Here is a 20,699-nt window from a genome sequence, read left to right as displayed (position 1 = left end):
CACTTGGGATTGATGAAGATGCCGTCATGGCATTAACATGATGCTTTGGTGATTTTGAGGCTTCTTCAAGTCTAGCCATAGCTTTTTCAAACTTCAAATTGATGGTATCAATGTGAGCACTAAGTTGAGCACCCAATTGAGTAATAGAGTCCACTTCATGTTTTCCTCCTCTAGTAGCCTTGCGAGGTCTACTATATTGTGAGTTATGGACCGCAATTTCCTCAATTTTGTTCCAAGTTTGATTGTCATCAACTTCGGTGAACATTCCATTTGATCCCATGTTGAGAATGTTTCTTGAGTCTTCATAAAGACCGTTCCAAAATTGTTGTACCAAGAACCACTCGCTAAGTCCATGATGAGGACATGAGCGGCAAATTCCTTTGAATCGCTCCCAAGCTTCATACAAAGATTCTTCATCTATTTGCTTATAGCCCGTAATTTGAGCTCTTAGCATGTTAGTCTTTTCCGGTGGATAGAACTTTTTGTAGAAAGCTAGAGCCAACTTCTTCCAAGAATCAATTCCGAGAGTAGCCTTATCAAGGCCTTTCAACCATTGTTTCGCGGTGCCAATTAGAGAAAAAGCAAATAAGACCCATCGGATTTGGTCTTGAGTTACACCGGTTTGAGAAATTGCATCACAATAGTCACAAAAAGTCTCCATGTGAGAGTGAGGATCTTCACTAGGCATCCCCCCAAATTGGCTTCTTTCGACTAATTGGATAAACGCGGATTTGGCAATAAAATTTTCGGTTAAGTGTTGTGGTGTGGGAGTACCATTGGGTAGGTTCTCCTCGATGGGTACGGAATGTGATGAAAATTTAGGCATTGTGGGTTGATTTTGTGTTGGATTTTATGTTGGGTTCTCCTCACCTTCTCTTGCAAAAGGGTTGATGAACTCAATAGTATTTGGTTGAATGTCTACAACCTCACCAATACCTCTCAAAGTTCTCCTAGCAAGTCTTCTATTGTTTGTCAAAGTCCTTTCAATTTCGTGATCAAAGGGTAATAAGTTACCTTGTGATCTTCTAGACATGCAAAATATCAAACAACTCGAAAATAATTAGAACAAAACTTGAGGAGTTTTACTTCCCCAAGGAAAATAAAGACACAACTAATAACAATACAAGAAAATCTAAATCAAGTTAACACCGTCCCCGACAACGGCGCCATTTTTGGTCGTGATCCCTTATGAGGGTTTAGTTTTCTGTACTTGTCGTTAGGAGCACCTAGACCAAAACACAATTTATAACTTCACAAACAACTCTACAATTAGTAAAGAGGCAAGTAAAGGTCGGATCCCAAGGGACGGGAATTGAGATGAGATTTTCTATTGCAACTAGTGGTGTCTAAGGGTTTCACAATTTGGGGTTTGAAGTAGAAGATCACTAAACTAAATAGCAATAAAAGTAAACAAGCAAGATGATTAAAAAGGGATGTAAACAATTTATAAAAGGCACTAGGGTGTCATGGGGTCATAGGGGATTCATGGGAATTGATCATACAAACATATTCTCAAATTATAAGCAAGCAATTATTGTTGTGATGGATTGAGTTGGTTTATATCTTACAATCCTAGGAAAGTTTGGGTCCCGGAGCCGAATCGATTAGATTGTACAACACCTACAAGTCGACTTAATCTTCCCTACTCAACTATATGCATGGTCTAATGAGACTCGAGTTGGTTTATGTCTTACAAGTCTCATTGTAAAGATAGGTGATGGGTAAAAAATGCAAGGATTCATAGGCTCACATTTCATCAAACATAACATGTGCATAAGTTGAGATCACAACAAGCAAGCAAATAAACTATGAAAACATATTAAATTAAGCATGAATCATTCCCCATGTTGGTTTCCCCTAATTACCCATTAACCCTAGCTAAGTAAACTACTCACTCATTATCATGTTGAACATGCTAGCAAGGTTGTCAATCATACTAACAAAGTAAAACATGATGAATAAATGAAGATAATTAACAATAATTAAAAAGGGATTAAGAGAATTATACCTACTAATGATTCCAATAATAAAGCAAAGAATAATAGAAGTACTTGATGATTGATTGGAAGGTTGTCAATCTCCCAATAATAACCCAAATAATCTTCAATTACCCAAAATAAAGGACGAACAAGAGAGAGATTAAGGAAATAAAACTTGTATTAAAACTTGATTAAATGTTGATTACAATATTAAAGAGAGATTATTGATATTAACTACACTAAAGATTGCTAAGAAGAACATCCTCTTCTAATTAGACTAATGGGGTATTTATAGTGGGGATTAGTTACATAAATTAGGGTTTACTAAGGGCTTAAATGACGATTAAGTCCTTGAGGAATCGCCGGTCTCTAGGGAGGCTCCGGTCTCCTTTTTGCCGGTCTTAGAAAAAGATGCGCATCCTTCCTTGAAGTTTGTAGAAGACGAAATGGTTGTAAGGGAATCCGGGCGTCTTAGGCACGGGACGGGCGGATTTGGGTATGTCTGGACGGGCGTCCAGCTGGGGAAGACGGGCGGATTGGGCGTGTTTTGGATGGGCGTCTTGTGGAGGAAGACGCTCGGATTGCACCTCCTGGACGGGCGTCTTGTAGACAATCCGCTCGGATTGTCTTACAGCTTCTTTCCTTCTTATTTTCTTCCTTTTTCTTCATAGAATCCTTGAGGATTTCCTCGGGGATGCAAGGATCTTTTCTTATCATTGCCCATCTACTATAGTATGTATAAAGGCCCTTGTAATCTTGTCTTCTCTTTGATGCTTGGTCATTGAATTCAATCAATTTAGCTTCATTCTGCCATGAAAATGCAAGGTTTGCACTCCTTTCCTACCAAGGACACAAAACCTCAAAGAATAAGCAAAACAAAGGACTAAAGACAATAAATGACCCAAATATGCACTAAAAAGCATGGGAACAAGGCTAATTCGGGGACTAAATATGCTCTAATTATGGTCACATCAGCAATTAATAATAATCTAGGGCATTGTTTTAGTTTAACAAATTGAAGATGACAAGAACAGTGATAAACTGTTAAATTAACTGACCGACTGGGAGAGGGTATACCATAAAAAGAAAAAACACGAGTCATACGAGGTAGTGTACTATTAATATTAACAATAAAAAAATTATCGCTAACTACCTCAGGTGGGTTGCTCTCAATGTCGGAATCATTGACAAAAGAATATAATACCTCATCCGTGCTAGGAGCAATTACCGACTCAGCTGTCTTCTCGTCGCCCTCCTCGGTGGATTCCGTAAATCGCACCCTCTAGCGCATCCAGCTCGGCTTTGAATAGGGAAGATTCACCGTATCCATTGTCTTCATAAAAATCGTCGTCTAGAATGAACCCAAGTGACGTTGCATTGCTCTCTCTGGCCAAATCAGTCGATCGAGTAGAATTATTACTCGATCGAAGGCTTTCTTCCTGATTTCACTCGATCGAGCACATTGAACCGTTCGATCGAACGTTTTCTCTGATAATCCACTCGATCGAGCACTATTACTAGCTCGATCGAGTGATCTTTGCAGTGCATCGCAGAAATCTTCGTAACTCGCTTCATTTTCGGATAGATCGTTGTAGTATAGTGGTAAGTATTACCGCCTATCACGCAGGTGACCCGGGTTCGATCCCCGGCAATGGCGCCAAAATTTGATACCGTTGTTTAGTACCAAAAATAAATACCTAAGTACTACAAACAGAAGTCAGCGGTAAGTAGTGTCGATCGCCATAGGAAGGCGGTCACTATCTACTTGTCAACTCGGTCTGTCTAAAGTCACCAGAAGGGGGTTTGAATTGATTTAACTAAACTACTGAGAATAAGGCAAGAGGAAATAAAAAGAGAGATTAACAATAAGAAAAGGGAACTAGGATGTCGGGTCATCAATGATTATCGGTCAATTGCAGCTAAGGTCACAGATCAGTCAGTTGTATCGGTCTAAGGGGCAACGAATATCTCCTTTCGGTCCTAATTCGCCCTAAAACACTAATAGCTTAGCTTCCGCCCTCACTAAAGTGCCCTAACGCTCACTGCAGGTCTCACCCCTTCCAACCTTCCGGTCTAGGTCAAGGCTTACCAATGTTAAATAAGCTAATTGCATCGATTCAATTAGCTAGATACAATTAAGAGCAGTGATAAACAACAGAGACATAATAACAACGACAGATCTACAAACTAATTAACAATTAACAATAATCATCGACTCCTCTAACTCCTAGCAGGGATAATTAGCTAGACATAATGATAAAGGAAATAAGAGAGAAAGATAAAGAAGAAATAAACATTGCAAATGAAAAAGAGAATTAAATAGAGAGAGTAAGGAAAGAGATTACAGACTAAGATCCCGAAAAGAGAAGCAGTGTAACGTTCAACAGAGAGAAAGGGAAAAGATTAATGTATAACCTGTCAAGGAACAGCGTCCAAGATGTCTAATGTGTTTCTCTCGTCGTCCATTATATAACAAAGACGATTCTTATTTAACCTAATAACGAAATAAGACTAAAAAGCCCGAGCCCAATAGCAAACCACTCGATCGAGTCATTTGAAACTACTCGATCAAGTAGAATTAAGCTTAAACCTCTCGATCGAGTGAAATAACCACTCGATCGAGAAAACCCTAAAATGCATCTTTTCGATCGAGCATAATACATACTCGATCGACCTATTATTCCATCCAAAAGCACTCGATCGGCTAGTAAAGCACTCGATCGAGTGATATCTAACTTCAGCAGCCCATAATTTCGTTAGTTTCAGCTTTGACTTGTCTTTTAGTTCCCGAAACGGCTTCACGCATCCCAAGACAGCTACATTTCCGCTCCAAATCTACTCATCCTCCAAATGAATGCAAAACGGACGATAAAAGGCTTGATTCTACTACTTCCTGGTCCATTCCTGCAAATAAGACAAAACAAACCAAAGTAGCATATTCGGGGCATTTCGTAGCATAAAACTACGATAATAGCATAGAAATACGTGTATAAAAAGGCCTAAAAGGACTATATAACATGCACGTATCAGTGTGAGGATGATCTTATTTTATTAGACAAAATAGATGTCATCATTGCTAGTGCATACTAGCTTACATGACTATAGTGTTGAGAAGAGAAAAAGGGGAAAGCAAGATGCCAATTTTTGGCTCTACCCTCTTGCCTCCACCGGTTTTTCTACTCTCTTTTAAGATAGTTTTGTTCTCTTATTATTCACACAACACTATCATATTCATTCTTGCATGCAAACTCTCTACTACTCTCACCACTCTCTAAATTTTTTTAGAATCCTCATAAATTGTTCATCATATATTCTAAACATAATATAGGATTACTAGTGTAATAATAAGTATATTATTAGAATTAATTTTAAGGGTACTAGTGTATTAATCTAGTTAATTAGTATACTAGTTTACGGGATTAGTCTTGGGTGCAATCAAAGGAGAATCTATACATTGGGATTTTGGAGGATCATCCAACATATTAAGCTCAAGAACAAATAAGGAAGGTGACATTATTTGTGCCTTATTTCGAACCATATCACAATGTAAGGGACATTGTTTTTCTTTATAAATATCTTATTTTGTTATGCACGCACTAGATTTAAAGAACAAATAATTAAGAAGTTAATTAGTTCACTATTAGAAGAGTCTAATAATGTTGGAATATGTGTCCTCCGACAATAATGCGATCACAACTGTCGATCATGATGATCACATGTTTAAGTCTCATTTTAAGAATATAATTGGGAAGTAATATTTTACTGTCAACTGGTCCACACATATCGGTAATGATTGGCTGACTAGAGTTTGACATTACTGTCGTGCAACGGTGGTGATCAGTTGATCCCCTTAGGTCATACCTAAAGGGTAACACTCTTAATTGATTATTTAATTGATCGTATGACGATACGGGTTAATTAAATTACTTAAAATTGACGGACGATTTTGGAAGTAATATTTACGTATCTCATTATAGTTTGATTAAATAAGATACGGTCTAAGTAATCGAATTATTACTTAGATGAAATTGTTGTTTATAGAAACAATTGAAAGGAATGAATTGATTATTATAAATACAGAATGTTGTATTTTATGACTCGGGAACCCATTACGGTACAAGTAATTATGAATTACTAGGGTAACTTTATAAGTGACATATTTTATTAATATGTTGATTTTTAATTGTTAAAAATACATTTATATACCTAATGTCATGAAACATGTTACATGTGACAAATTGACAAATTAATGTATAAAATGGATTTTCCATTTTACACCTAATGTGCCGAAATAAGGAGGGTGAATTAGGCTTATTTTGTGTTAATTATATTTTAGTGGATAACACAATTATAACCTAGTCTCTTAGCCATGCAAGCCTAGTCTTTTCTTGGGAAGAATAGAGGCTCATGCATTGGCCTTTTTCTCCCTCCCATACCCGGTTTTTCCGACCTTCACATGCAAGGGTTTTGTCTTATTTTTGGTACATAGACTACTCTTGTGAATAATTATTCATTCATTCGTTCTACCATCTAATATAGAGTTTTAGAGAGATACATTTCTTCCTCCTTCTCCCTTCTCTTAACCGAAAATTAATAGACCAAAATAATATTTTTGGGTCAATTTTATTCAAATTAATATTGTTCTAGTATCAATAATATTAATTTTATTAAGTGGTTACCTTGGGTATTATTCCTTGGGAGGGATTCTATACTTGAATCCTTTGTTCTTCTATTTTAGGAGTGCTCAAGAACAAGTAAGAAGGAGATCTTACTTGTGCCCTTTGATCCGAAATATCAATGTAAGAATGATACATGAAACACATTATGCACCCTATCCAAAGAAGACGGTAAAGCCAAACGGTAAGCAACCTCTCAAACCCTGTGAACTTCTGACTCAGCTTGCCTTTCTTCCCAAATCTCATAACCCCACGCATAGGAGACACTTTCAGAAGAACCTTGTCCCCAACCTGAAACTCGATATCTCGGCGATGAAGATCTGCATAACTCTTTTGCCTATCCTGAGCTGCTCTCATCCTCTCCTTGATCATCCTAATCTGTTCAACCATGCCATGTACCATCGCCGGTTATAAAACCACTTCCTCAGCATTGTCGTCCCAACAGATCGGACTCCTACATCTCCTCCCATATAAGGCCTCAAACGGTGTCATGTCAATACTAGTGTGATAGCTGTTGTTGTAAGAAAACTCTATCAAATCCAACCTCTGTTCCCAGCTACCACCAAAGTCCATCACACAAGCTCGTAACATATCCTCAAGAGTTTTGATTGTTCTCTCTGTCTGACCATCTATTGCAGGATGAAATGCTGTACTCATCTTCAATGTCGTTCCCAAAGATTCCTGTAACTCTTTCCAAAACTTGGAGATAAACCTCGCATCTCTGTCAGATACTATGTCTTTAGGCACCCCATGTAACTTTAGCACATTCTTCTGATAAGCCATAGCTAATTGTGCTTTAGTCCATGTATCTTTCATTGGCACAAAATGAGCTGACTTGGTCAGGCGATCCACTATAATCCATATCATGTTGTTACCCTGTTGACTCTTTGGCAAACCCATGATAAAATCCATAGAAATGGATTCCCACTTCCACTGAGGTACCTCAAGAGACTGAATCTTACCTTTTGGTCGTCGTTGTTCCCCTTTAACTCTCTGGCATGTCAAACAACGGGCCACAAACTCAGCTGTTTCTTTCTTCATCCCAGGCCACCAGAACGTGTTCTTTAAATCTTTGTACAGCTTGTCACCACCTAGATATACCGAATACGGTGTATAATGTGCCTCTGTCATGATTGTCTTTTTCACCTCCTCATCATTAGGGACACACCACCTCCCATCAAACCTCAAACTACCGTCTGAATGAATAGAGAATCTAGATACTGTCCATTTCTCTAATCCAGCTCTCCACTCTACCATCTTAGGATCCAAAGCCTGTTTACCTCGTATATCATCATAAAGATCAGGCTGCACTGTGAAATCTCCTATGGCATCCCCTCTTTGCATCATATGTATCCCAAACTTCCCCACCTCATCTCTCAACCTCATCAAGGATATAGTTGTACATAAAGAATGTACACTCTTCCTGCTCAAAGCATCTGCAACAACATTGGCTTTCCCTTCATGGTAGATAATGTCCATGTCATAATCGCCAATCAACTCCATCCACCTCCTATGTCTCATGTTCAGCTCCTTTTGAGTGAAGATGTACTTCAGACTCTTGTGATCTGAAAATACCTTAAAGGTCGCCTCATAAAGGTAATGTCTCCAAATATTGAGAGCAAACACTACTGCACCCAACTCTAGGTCGTGTGTAGGATAATTCTCCTCATAAGGCTTCAATTGCCTAGAAGCATAGGCAGTTACTTTACCGTTCTGCATCAACACACATCCCAACCCATTCTTTGAGGCATCTGTATAAAACTCAAAGTTCTCACTCCCTTAAGGCAATGCTAAGATTGGAGTTGTGGTCAAACGTTCCTTTAATGTTTTGAATGCCGTCTCACAACTCTCATCCCAATGAAACATGTTCTCTTTCCTCATCAAAGCTGTCATAGGTCTAGCAATCTTGGAGAAATCCTTCACGAACCGTCTGTAGTAGCCAGCTAAACCCAAGAAACTCCGAATCTCGGCTACATTCTTCGGTGCTTCCCACTTGGTCACTGCCTCAATCTTTGCCGGATCCACAGCTACCCCATCCTTAGAGATCACATGCCCCAGAAAAGCAACTTTCTCTAACCATAACTCACACTTGGACAACTTAGCATACAACTCGTGTTCCCTCAAGGTCTGCAACACGATCCTCAGATGTTCCTCATGCTCCTCCTTAGTCTTGGAATAGACTAAGATGTCATCAATGAAAACTACCACAAACTTGTCCACAAACTGACTAAAAACTCTGTTCATCAAATCCATAAACACAACCGGTGCATTAGATAACCCAAAAGGCATCACCACATACTCATAATGGCCATACCTCGACGTGAAAGCTGTCTTTGGTATGTCCACCTCCCTAATCTTCACCTGATGGTATCCCGACCTCAAATCAATCTTGGAAAAGACTGATGCGCCACTCAACTGATCAAACAGGTCATCTATCCTTGGCAAAGGATACTTGTTATTTACCGTCACTCGGTTCAACTCCATGTAATATATGCACAACCTCAAGCTCCCATCTTTCTTCTTCACGAAAAGAACTGGTGCTCCCCACGGTGATAGACTTGGTCTAATGTATCCCTTCTCTATCAGATCGTTCAACTGCTTCCTGAGCTCCTCCAACTCCTTAGGACCCATCTTGTACGGTGCCTTAGAGATTGGCCCCGTCCCCGGTTTCAACTCAACCGTGAAATCTATCTCCCTCTTCGGCGGCAACCCCGGAATCTCCTCCGGAAAGACATCTGAAAATTCCCCCACAACTGGTATCTGATCAACTGTCGGACTCTCTATCCGGTCATCTCTCACATGGCACAAGATCAACGGGCAGCCCTTTCTCAGATAGGACTTCAAGGTCACAGCTGCAATCAACTTAACTTTAGGTTTGACAACAAACCCAAGATAAGACACACTAATGCCCTTAGGACCTCTCAGAGACACTTTCTTTTGATGACAGTCTATCTTTGCTTTATACTTTCCTAAACAATCTATCCCGACTATCATCTTAAAACCATTTAAAGGAAACTCAAGCAAGTCTACAGGTAGATCAACTTGCCCAACTATCAAAGATACATCCCTAAACAACCTCCCACATGTTACAGACTCTCCCGAAGGTATAAAAACTTTCTCACTTACAGACTCATATCCTCTCAAGCCCAACTGTTTAACATGACTCGAAGATACCAACGACTGAGACGCCCCTGAATCAAACAAAACAAAGGTGTGAACACCATTAACAAGAAAGGTACGAGTGATAACATGTGTGTCGTCCTCAGCTGCTTGTTTGTCCATCATAAACATCTTTCCACTGGTCTTCTGTCCACCTCCCTGGACAGTACTGGCTGAAGTAGTCGGCTTAGCACCCGACCCTTGGTTGTTGTTGGTGTTGGTAACTGGTTTCTGATAAGAATTAACGCCATTGCGGTTACCTCCACCATTGTTGCTCTTACCTCCCCGGTTGCTCCATGACCCAGCTGGTCTGTTACTCGCAAAACTCTGTGCCGGTACCTGAGAAAAACTCCCTTGTCCCGATCTCTGGTAACCCCCGTTCGCCGCACTGGTGCACTCATGTCTCTTGTGGCCTACACCGCCACAGTTAAAGCAGGTTATACCCTAACTACCACCACTACTACCACGGCCACGCCCGTATGAAGCCCCAGCACTAAACCCTGAACCAGAAGAATACGCTCTAGCCTGGTTGTGGCTGCCTTTCTTGTAGTTAGATTGGCCACCACCCTCGCTCTCAGCCTTTCTTTTTTCAGCACTTCTCTCTCGAGCCATCTCTAACAACCTCTCAGCTCTCCCAGCCCTCTCATAAGCTTTCTTAACATCATTAAGGACTCCCACGGGTAACTTATCCATTATCTTGGGGGTCAACCCCTTCTTGAACCTCAAAGCTAGGTTCTCCTCACTCAGTCCCATATCCTCAGCATATCTAGACTTCTCATTAAACTGCTTATAGTACTCAGCCACAGACATCTCAGAGGTCATCTTGAACCCATCAAACTCCTCCCTCAGCTTACTCCTCACATGTTTCGGCACGAACTCCCTCTTCATAGCTTTCCTAAACTCTTCCCAAGGAATAGCAGGCAACCCCTGCTTCTCATACATCTCTCTAGCACTCACTTTCACCTTGTCCCACCACTCTCCTGCTACCTACCTCAAGTAGAACGCAGCTTGTTCTACCCTCATCTCATCCGGACAATGCACTAAGTCCAGAATGTTCTCCATCTCCCTATGCCAATTGTCAAGAAGAATTGGCTCCCCGGTCCCCTTATACTCTTTTGGGGTTAAACCTTTCTATGTACAGGCTGATCGTAGAATGATCAACCTCCTTATCCTTCCCCACTCTCTTAAGGGCCTTCGTAAGAGCATCTTGATGCTCGAACATCTTAACTATGTCATCCACGTTTATGCTCTCAGCTCTCGCATATAAAGCGGTTTTATTTGGCGGCATCTTGAAACTATATAAGAAAAGGTAGATATAAACATACGTACTATAACTCAAAACACGAAAGCAACCTGCCTGGAAACCACTCGATCGAGTGCCCAAACCTACTCGATCGAGTGGAGGCTACTCGATCGAGTGCCCCACGTACTCGATCGAGTACCCCGACTCCAGACCCCAAACAGACCTTATGATCTCTAACCTACTCGATCGATCTGACAAGCCACTCGATCGAGTGCCATCTACTCGATCGAGTGCCCCTATGTACTCGATCGAGTACCCAAAAACACGGTTCTGATCATGAAAACGTCAAATACTCACTTGATCGAGTCAGATCCACTCGGTCGAGTACCTCGCCCACTCGATTGAGTGCCCCCCACTCGATCGAGTCATACAGACTCGTGAATACTAGCCGCATGTTATCTCACATACCCCAACGTACTACGCATTCATTATTATCGTAACATTATAACAACAACTACACATGCAAATCTACGCAACTCCTCATACAATCAACAAAATTAATCTACTTCATGTTATCAAGTGCCACATTATAAACAGCTAACATGCCTTTCATTTAATTCCACATATAAAACACACCTCTTCAACTTTTAACCACACACCCAATCCTCCATTTCCAAAATCCGATGATTCTCAACATATATCATACGTACACACACAAACCAAAGATAACACACATGACTCCGACACATACCCCCCCCCCCCATGTGACTGGTTCAAAATTGTAAGGCGAGTTCGCAAATTTAGGACGTCTCCCAAGCCTTTGCATTAGCTCCTACAACTTTTACCCCGGGTTCATTTTAATGGACTCCCTATGTTCATTAGATTCATTAGTTACAGGTTTTAGGATCGTCGCTCTGATACCATTTTGTAACACCCCCATACTCCCAAGTGCCTTACCAGGACCACTCAGGTATAAAGCTGTTACCATCTCGGTTTCCCGAGGCAATGATAATCAAAAGACAATAAAGAAACAATGTTTAAATAGTATAAGTTTAAAGTGAATACAATCCAAAAACCAAACTGCCAAAACGGTTTACATGCTCATAAGCCAACTGTCTAAACAACTAAACAAAATTCTGATAAACTACTCAAGCTACAGGGGAAGACTCTATCATCTGAAGGTGTCACATCCCAGCTAGCCCATATGTCTCAACTCATACCTGCTCAACAACTTCTCACCATCCCCGAATGGATCACCACAGTTTTTAAAACAATAAAATAAGGTCAGTACTATTCACACAATCATACAAATACAACTACTATAAGACAGAAACCAACATATCTCAACCGTCACATAACCCAAACTACACAATAAACTCCTCATCACCGACTACACACTAATGTGTGTAGTCCTGCCAGAGTACTAATCGCAACAGGTTACTCCACTCCGCCAGTAGGGGACCGCAGCCGTTCCCACCTAAGCCCCGCTCATACAATAGAGCGAATAACCCAAATCCATTAATGTGCACATCCATTCTGTGGCGGGTTCCACAGAAGGCGAATAATGGGCGTGAAGCCACTCCCGCAAGTGACCCCACTCAGCCAGGGACGCAACCCAAATACCACGGACAGATACAATCAATCATAACTACTAACAGTAAATAATTCCAACAACCGTCACAATACTCGTATGATAATACTCAACATACATAGATCACAACCAACACATATGTGAATAATAGTGAGTAAGGAAACCCTACCTGGAATGCAAAACAATCAGACGATTTCAACAGCTGTTATCAAAACGCCTCCTCTACGAATTCTCCTCCTAACATATGATCACATAATTACTAACAATCATAAAAACCAACAAAACCCCCAAATCCCCAAATTAGGGTTTAAACAACCTTAATAAAATACTATAAAATCGGTACGTAGATCTTACCCTCGATGCAAGGATCACAAGGATGTAAAGAACGATAGATTCCGACCTCTCAAGCTCCGGGATTTGTCAATAATGCGAACGATGCGAAGAACGTAGTTTGAAATCTCTTTTGAAGTGATTAGGTTTGATAAAAGTGTATTATGATAGTGACGGAAAGGTTTATATATTAATTCGCATTATTAACAAAACCCGACAAAATATTACCCGTAACCCGAGCCACTCGATCGAGTGCCCAACATACTCGATCGAGTGCCCCCTACTCGATCGAGTACCAAGGCTACTCGATCGAGTACCCTACAGACAGAAACTATTTTTAAAATCCAAAACACCCTCACTCAACAGAGTAAGGTCCACTCAATAGAGTACCCAGAGTCTCATAAAACCGTAGTATTACACTATATAAATGTTCAAACTTGCTTAAAGTATTTACAAGTTTGATTAAAATGACAAATGTTAATATTTCCTTTACCTCCATATTTTTAGTTCATATATATCGCAATGGATCCTACACATGCAACAACATCAATTATCATTGGGTCATGTCATAACTTATTTGACGAAATTTGCTCAAACAACAATCTCGATACTACTAGAGAACTTCATTTTGGGATCGGTTCCGATGGAAACCTTAATTTCATTACTTCCTCCATACCCCCTCCTATAACTAGGTCTTTTGTGAATGTGTCTCGGGTAGACCATGTCACTAAGTCTATGGGATCCTTATCTTTGGAAGAGAGGGATGCCAAAACTAGTGGGAGTCCTAACAAGAAAGTTCTTGCAACTAAAGGGAAATGGTTCAAAAGAAAGGGAAAGAAAGGTAAAAAATTCAACAATGGAAACAAGATGGCTAATGGGACTACCAGAGGAGCCAAAGTTGATGATGAATGCCATTATTGTCATGGCATGGGACATTGGATGAGGAATTGCCCCATATATTTGGGAAATATTAGGGATGGACTTGTTATTACACTTGGTAAAATTCCTTCTGAAATTTATGTTATTGATGTAAATTTCACTTCCACCACAACATGGGTATTAGACCCCGTTGCGGTTCTCACCTTTGTAATCATTTATAGGGGCTAAGAAACATGGAAAAACTGAGAAGGGTGATGTTGATCTCCGACTTGGGAATGGAGCTAGGGTAGCGGCCACATCCAAGGGTACATATGTTCTTGTTCTAGCAAATGTATTTGATTTGTATTTGCATAATTGTTTTTATGTACCTTCTCTTTCTAAGAACATTATTTCAGTTGCTATGTTAGACATATAGGGCTTTAATTTTGCCATTAAAAACAATTGTTGTATTATTTCTAGAAATAACTTGGTCATAGGCCGAGACTCTTCTATAAATGGCATTTATGTTCTAAAGACTTCAAATCCAAAGAATGACATCGATAACATACAATCCAGAAGACTCAAATCAAGTGATCCAAATGAATCATACATTTGGCATTGTCGATTAGGTCATATTAATGTGAATCGCATTAAACGATTAGTTTCAACTAATGTTATAAAACCATTTGATTTTCAATCCTATCGTATATGCGAATCTTGTCTCCTAGGCAAAATGACTCGTAATCCTTTTAGTGGTAAAGGGACTAGAGCTAGTGAACTATTGGGCCTTATACATACCGATGTGTGTGGACCAATGACTGTCACCGCTAGGGGAAATTATGACTACTTCATTACCTTCACCGATGATTTAAGTAGATATGGGTATATCTACTTAATGAAGTACAAGAGTGAAGCTTTTGAGAAATTTAGAGAATTTTAAAATGAAGTAGAAAACCAATTGAACAAAAGGATAAAAGCACTACGATCGGATCATGGTTGAGAATATCTTAGTAATGAATTTGATTCACACTTGAAAAATTGTGACATTGTGTCACAACTCACTCCACCCGAAACACCACAACCTAATGGTGTTGCCGAGAGGATAAATCGAACCCTACTAGATATGGTTCGAACTATGATGAGTCAAACTGAGTTACCCGACTCGTTTTGGGGATTTGCAATCCGAACTGCAATTAAATCACTAAATAATAGTCCATCAAAAGCAACCGAAAAGACTCCATATGAGATGGGGAAAGGAAGGGTTCCTAATATATCCTATATGAAGATTTGGGAACATGATGCATACGTCAGGGTAAAGACTGACAATAAGCTAGCCCCACGATCAGAAAAATGCATCTTTGTAAGTTACCCTAATACCTCCCGAGGCTATTACTTCTACAAACCTCATGAAAACCAAGTGTTTGTGTCTACTGAGGCTGTCTTCTTAGAAAGTGAGTTTATTTCTAAGAGAAAGAGTGGGAGAAATTTTGAACTTGATGAAGTTCAAGATACAGAAACCGATGAAGAGGCACATGAAGACGTTCCTTCGTCGTCTAATTCGGTTATTATTCCTCAATTAAGGAGGTCGGGTCGAGTAATTCGCCATCCTGATAGATACGTTGGACTTATCCAAGAGGATGGGAGTCTTGAAGTGTTGCTTCTGGAAAGTGACGAATCCACAACCTACAAAGCTGCAATCTCTAGTCCTAATTCAGCTTTATGGCTTGAAGCCATGGAATCCGAATTGAGTTCTATGCATGAAATCAAGTTTCGAACTTGGTGGATTTTCCTGAAGGAGTGAGACATCTTCAATGCAAATGGATATTCAAGGTAAAGAATGACATAAAAGGACATGATGATGTCTATAAGGCTAGGTTAGTGGCAAAAGGTTTTACCCAAGTTCATGCTCTTCACTATGATGAAACTTTTCCCCCTATAGCCATGCTAAGATCCATTCGGTTACTATTTACGATCGCCGCTTTTCATGACTATGAAATATGGCAAATGGATGTAAAGACCGCCTTTCTAAATGGGCATTTAGAAGAGGAGGTGTACATGATACAACCTGAAGGTTTTGTAGATCCTAAATATCCTAACAAAGTATGCAAGTTTAAGAGAGCCATTTATGGTCTTAAGCAAGCATCAAGAATCTGGAACCATCGATTTAATCATGTTATAAAAGAGAATGGTTTTACTCGAAGTGTTGAGGAACCATGTTTATACATGAAGTTCAGTGGGAGCAATGTTTTGTTCCTAATATTGTATGTGGATGACATACTACTTATTGGAAATGATATTCCAATGTTATCCTCCGTCAAGGAATGTTTGGGAAATCATTTCTAAATGAAGGATTTAGGAGAAGCACAACGCATATTACGTATCCGGATCTATAGAGATAGATCCAAAAGGATATTGGCATTGAGTCAAGAATCTTATATTGACAAGATTCTTCGATGGTTCAAAATGGATCAGTCTAAGAGAGGCTTGATTCCTATGGGTAGCGGGATAATTTTGAGCAAGTCTCAATCTCCATCTGAACCCGGAGACATTGAACGCATGAAGTTGATTCCCTATGCTTCCGCCATTGGATCAATTATGTATGTCATGATATGCACTCGTCCAGATGTCTCATATGCTTTAAGCATGACTAGTAGATATCAAGATAATCCAAGTGAGAGTCATTGGATAGCCGTTAAGAATATCCTCAAGTACTTGCGAAGGACTAAGAATTCTATCTTAGTGTTTGGAGGAGACTCTGAGCTATGTGTTAAGGGTTACACATACTCGAGTTTTCAAACAGATAAAGATTACTTGAAATCCCAAGCTGGATTTGTATATATGCTCAATGGTGGTGTTGTAAGCTGGAGAAGCTTCAACGAAGCTGTGATTGCAGATTCTACTATGGAGGCTGAGTACGTTGCAGCGTCAGAAGCTGCTAAGGAAGCCGTGTAGATTAGGCAATTTATGGAGGGGCTAAGGGTAGTTCCCACCGCCAAAGATCCTATCACGATATTCTGTGACAATAATAGTGCAATCTTTCAAGATAAAAAGCCTAATTCTAGCAACAAGTCTAGACACGTACTTAGAAAATTTTATGTAATTAGGGATTTCATTGAAAGAAAAGAACTAGCTATTTGTAAGGTTGGGACAAATGACAACATAGTTGATCCTTTAACCAAACCTTTATCGCAGGTTAAGCATGACCAACATTTTGTTTCCATAGGTCTAAAGCGTATGCCAAGTTTGTATTAGATTATAAGATATGAAATGAAAAACTTTTTTTTTATTTTATATATGATAATCGCATTTGTCGTTTGAGTTTCTTTGAATAAACTCGCCTTTATTATTACTCTGTTGTATCCAAATGGGTTGTTGAGACAAATTGAATCCCATTAAAGTGAACTGGATTGACATAGTATTTGCCCCTAGTTACTTGTATGAGGTGACGTCTCGAAGTTACTATAGTGTGATGCAATTGATGGCAAGTTCAAGTGCCATAGAGTCATATGGGATGACTAGTCGATCACATAGGCAGACTGTATGCGACACTCTGCCTGGCAGTGACCGCTTATAGAGTTCTGGTAATTCATAAAGCCTGGTCGTGGCAAGCTGCTATAGTATTCTTATGAGTCAATTCTTTTGACTAGAGACTATTCGCCCAAGTTTGCACAAATTTCTGATTAGCTTATATTTTGAAGGAAATGTAGATTTATATACATACTAACATACTCATATATGTCGAAATTAATTTGTCATAAAATTAAATACGGATTTTATGCATGCAAACAATAATAAAATAGAGGAGAAATCATGTCCTTACATTGGTTATTTCGGTTTAATGGGCACAAGAGAGATCACCTTTCTCCCTTGTTCTTGAGCTTTCCCTTATGGAAGAACAAAGATCCAAGTGTAGGATCTCTCCCTAAGATTAATACCCAAGGCTTTCTCTTAATTAAATTAATATTACAAGAACTAGTATAATATTAATTAGTAGAAAATTGAACCAAAAATATTTATAAACTCTTAAATATTTCGGTTTATAGAGGGAGTAGTAGAGAGCTTTTTATCTCTCTAGAATACTAATTTTGGATGATGAATTAGAATGAATATCACTAACACATTTTAGTGTAATATTAGGTAAAATTGGATGAAAAACCAATGATGGTTTTGTTCTTCTCAAAACCGTGTAAGAGGAGGGCTTTAGAAGACCCAATGCATGGAAAAATTATTCTTCACAATGAACAATAGGCTTGCATGGCTAGACTTGCTTTTTAATCATTATGTTTACCACTAAATAAAACAATTAATTAGCTTAATGCTCCTCCAATTTTTTCTAAGCACTTTACATAATATGGATTCCATATTATTTTTGTCAATTGTCAATATGTCACATGTCATATGTGATACAAATTTGTTATGTATTTTTAACATATTAAAAATCAACGTATTAATAAAAAATTTCGTCACATACAAAAATCGCCTTAGTAATTTCATAATTACTTGTGCCAAAATATTTTACCATTTATAAATTACAACCGATTGTATTTATAACAATTCATTCAAATTTAATTGTTACATTAAACAATTATTTCATCCGAGTAATGATATAATTCAATTACTCAGACCGTATCTCATTTAATCACATTTCAATTTGATACGTAAATTTTACTTCCAAAATCGTCCGTCAATTTTCAAGTAATTTAATTAACTCGCAACATTATACGATTAATTAAATAATCAATTAAGAGTGTTGCCCTATAGGTATGACCTAGGGGGTCAATCTGATCACCACCGTCGCACGACAGTAATGTCAAACTCTAGTCACCAATCATTACCGATATATGTTGACCATTGACAAGAAACAAAATTACTTCCCAATTGTATTCTTTATAATGAGATTTAAACATGTGATCATCATGATCAACAATCGTGATCGCATTATTGTCGGAGGACACATATTCCAACAATCTCCCACTTGTCCTCGACAAGTGTGCGTCACCAATTCTCTTGTCCTATTACTATCTCCCACTCAATGCAAGGTGTCTTTCAGGTCGTACTTGCAAGTGATCATATCGAGAGTGGTTTCCTCGATCTGGAGAATAACTGATTGACCGGACTTATCTATCATAGATACTTTCCGAGCGTGGCCACGCATTTCCAGTTCATTACTCCTCGAGTGGCCCCGAGATATTGTTATAACCCCGACTAGGGGTGGACAATTCCTATCGCACTCATTCCCTTCGACTAGCCACACCATCATAACCCAAAATATGCCCATTTGACCCCATTTACGAAGGTCGTAGTAACACAAATCAAAGTTAATCTGAAACCGTGCCATCTTAGGAGAATAGTCTTTAGTCAAAAGAATCGACTCATTTGAATACTATAGTAGCTCTCGCCACGACCAGGCTATATAAATTTGCCGAACTCTATAAGCGGTCATTAGGCCGATAAAATGTTCCTAACATCCGCCTATGTGATCGACTAGTCATTTCACATGACTCTATGGCACTTGAACTTGCCATCAATCGCATCACACTCTAGTCACTTCGAGACGTCACCTCATATAAGTAACTATGGGCAAATACAATGTTAATCCATGTTCACTTTAACGGGGTTCAATTGTCTCTACAACCCGTTTAGATATAACAATGTACAAGGTGAGTTAATAATAACTCAAACGACAAATGTCGACATCAAACTCGGGTAGTCAATATCATATTACAACCTTGTGATGTATATCATAAGTGTAAACACTTATTGATTGCAATAGAAGTTTAACATCCCATGTGTCCATTTGTTCCAACTTCTTACACTTGCAATTTCCTTCACATTCATGTTCTCTCTCATAGCATGAATCTTACTAAGTACACATCAAGGTTCCCGACCTTGGTTTCGGTTCTTTAATCTTGAAAGAACTTTCTTATCGACTATCACATAGCGAACGAATTTGTGATGAATGATTTAACTTGTACTGATCAAGTACTCCATCCACACACAATGCACTAGGTATATGTTTTGTAGAATCTTGTAACAATTGCCAAGATTTACAGCTTAGCACTTCTCACAAGTCCTAGCTTAATTAGGAAAGATTATTTTTGAATAACCTCTTATTCAACCAAGCATCTTTCTAAAACTTCTCATTTCTCTTTCTGGGCTTGAAAGAATTGGGATTCTCATAAATCCTCATATGTGCTCGGATTTTCTATAATATGTGCAACCTCTTGACACACAATAGAGCATTCCGTCAAACACTGAAATCGCTCATCGGATTCTACTTGAGAATTCATGACGTTTCTATTATGGCTTACCAATCAATCATCATGCTCTTATGCATATGATTTATAATTGGACATGTACATGATCATTCTAATGGCGGAAACATTAGTTACTAATAATCATGAGATCAACCGTTCATAGATTCAATGAACGACCATGACTGCTAATGGTAATTTCATTTTCATCTACATGAATAACCTATGTGAATGTTGATACGATGCGTATCTCTTAATACTAATCCAACATCCCTTGATGTAATTGGATTCATCATTGTCCATTTTCATCCAGAATTGAAAACTCAAATGCTTCTTTATGAAAGAAGGTATTAGCTCGTCATTCTTTAATGAGTAATGAGTTTTATGCATTCAAGGATGATAGCTCCCACTAAATTTCATGTCTTCACATGAGAATTTCCTCACTCCCACTCAATTCTACACATTTCGAAATCGACTTCTCAATCGAAATTTATTTGAAATATAAATTGCATTGCCAAGTTATTAAGATAGAGCCATATATGTACCCATCATATCCCTTCAAAATACCTATTTTGAAGTGGTCTCATCTTAACCTTACGGAAAGAGATT

The 20,699-nt window shown here is 38.9% G+C and overlaps 1 non-coding gene across 1 annotated transcript; it reads left to right on the top strand.

Moving 5' to 3' along the window:
• Positions 1-347: 347 nt before the first annotated feature.
• Positions 348-454, top strand: LOC141603126 (small nucleolar RNA R71). Its single transcript, XR_012525022.1, has one exon. It is a non-coding gene; the product is annotated as a small nucleolar RNA R71 (small nucleolar RNA).
• Positions 455-20,699: the final 20,245 nt, after the last annotated feature.

The sequence above is a fragment of the Silene latifolia genome, chromosome 9 (assembly GCF_048544455.1).
Source record: "Silene latifolia isolate original U9 population chromosome 9, ASM4854445v1, whole genome shotgun sequence".
Lineage (NCBI taxonomy): Eukaryota > Viridiplantae > Streptophyta > Magnoliopsida > Caryophyllales > Caryophyllaceae > Silene > Silene latifolia.
Note: the sequence above shows the minus strand (reverse complement) of the source record. Positions and strands in the feature narration are given on the sequence as shown.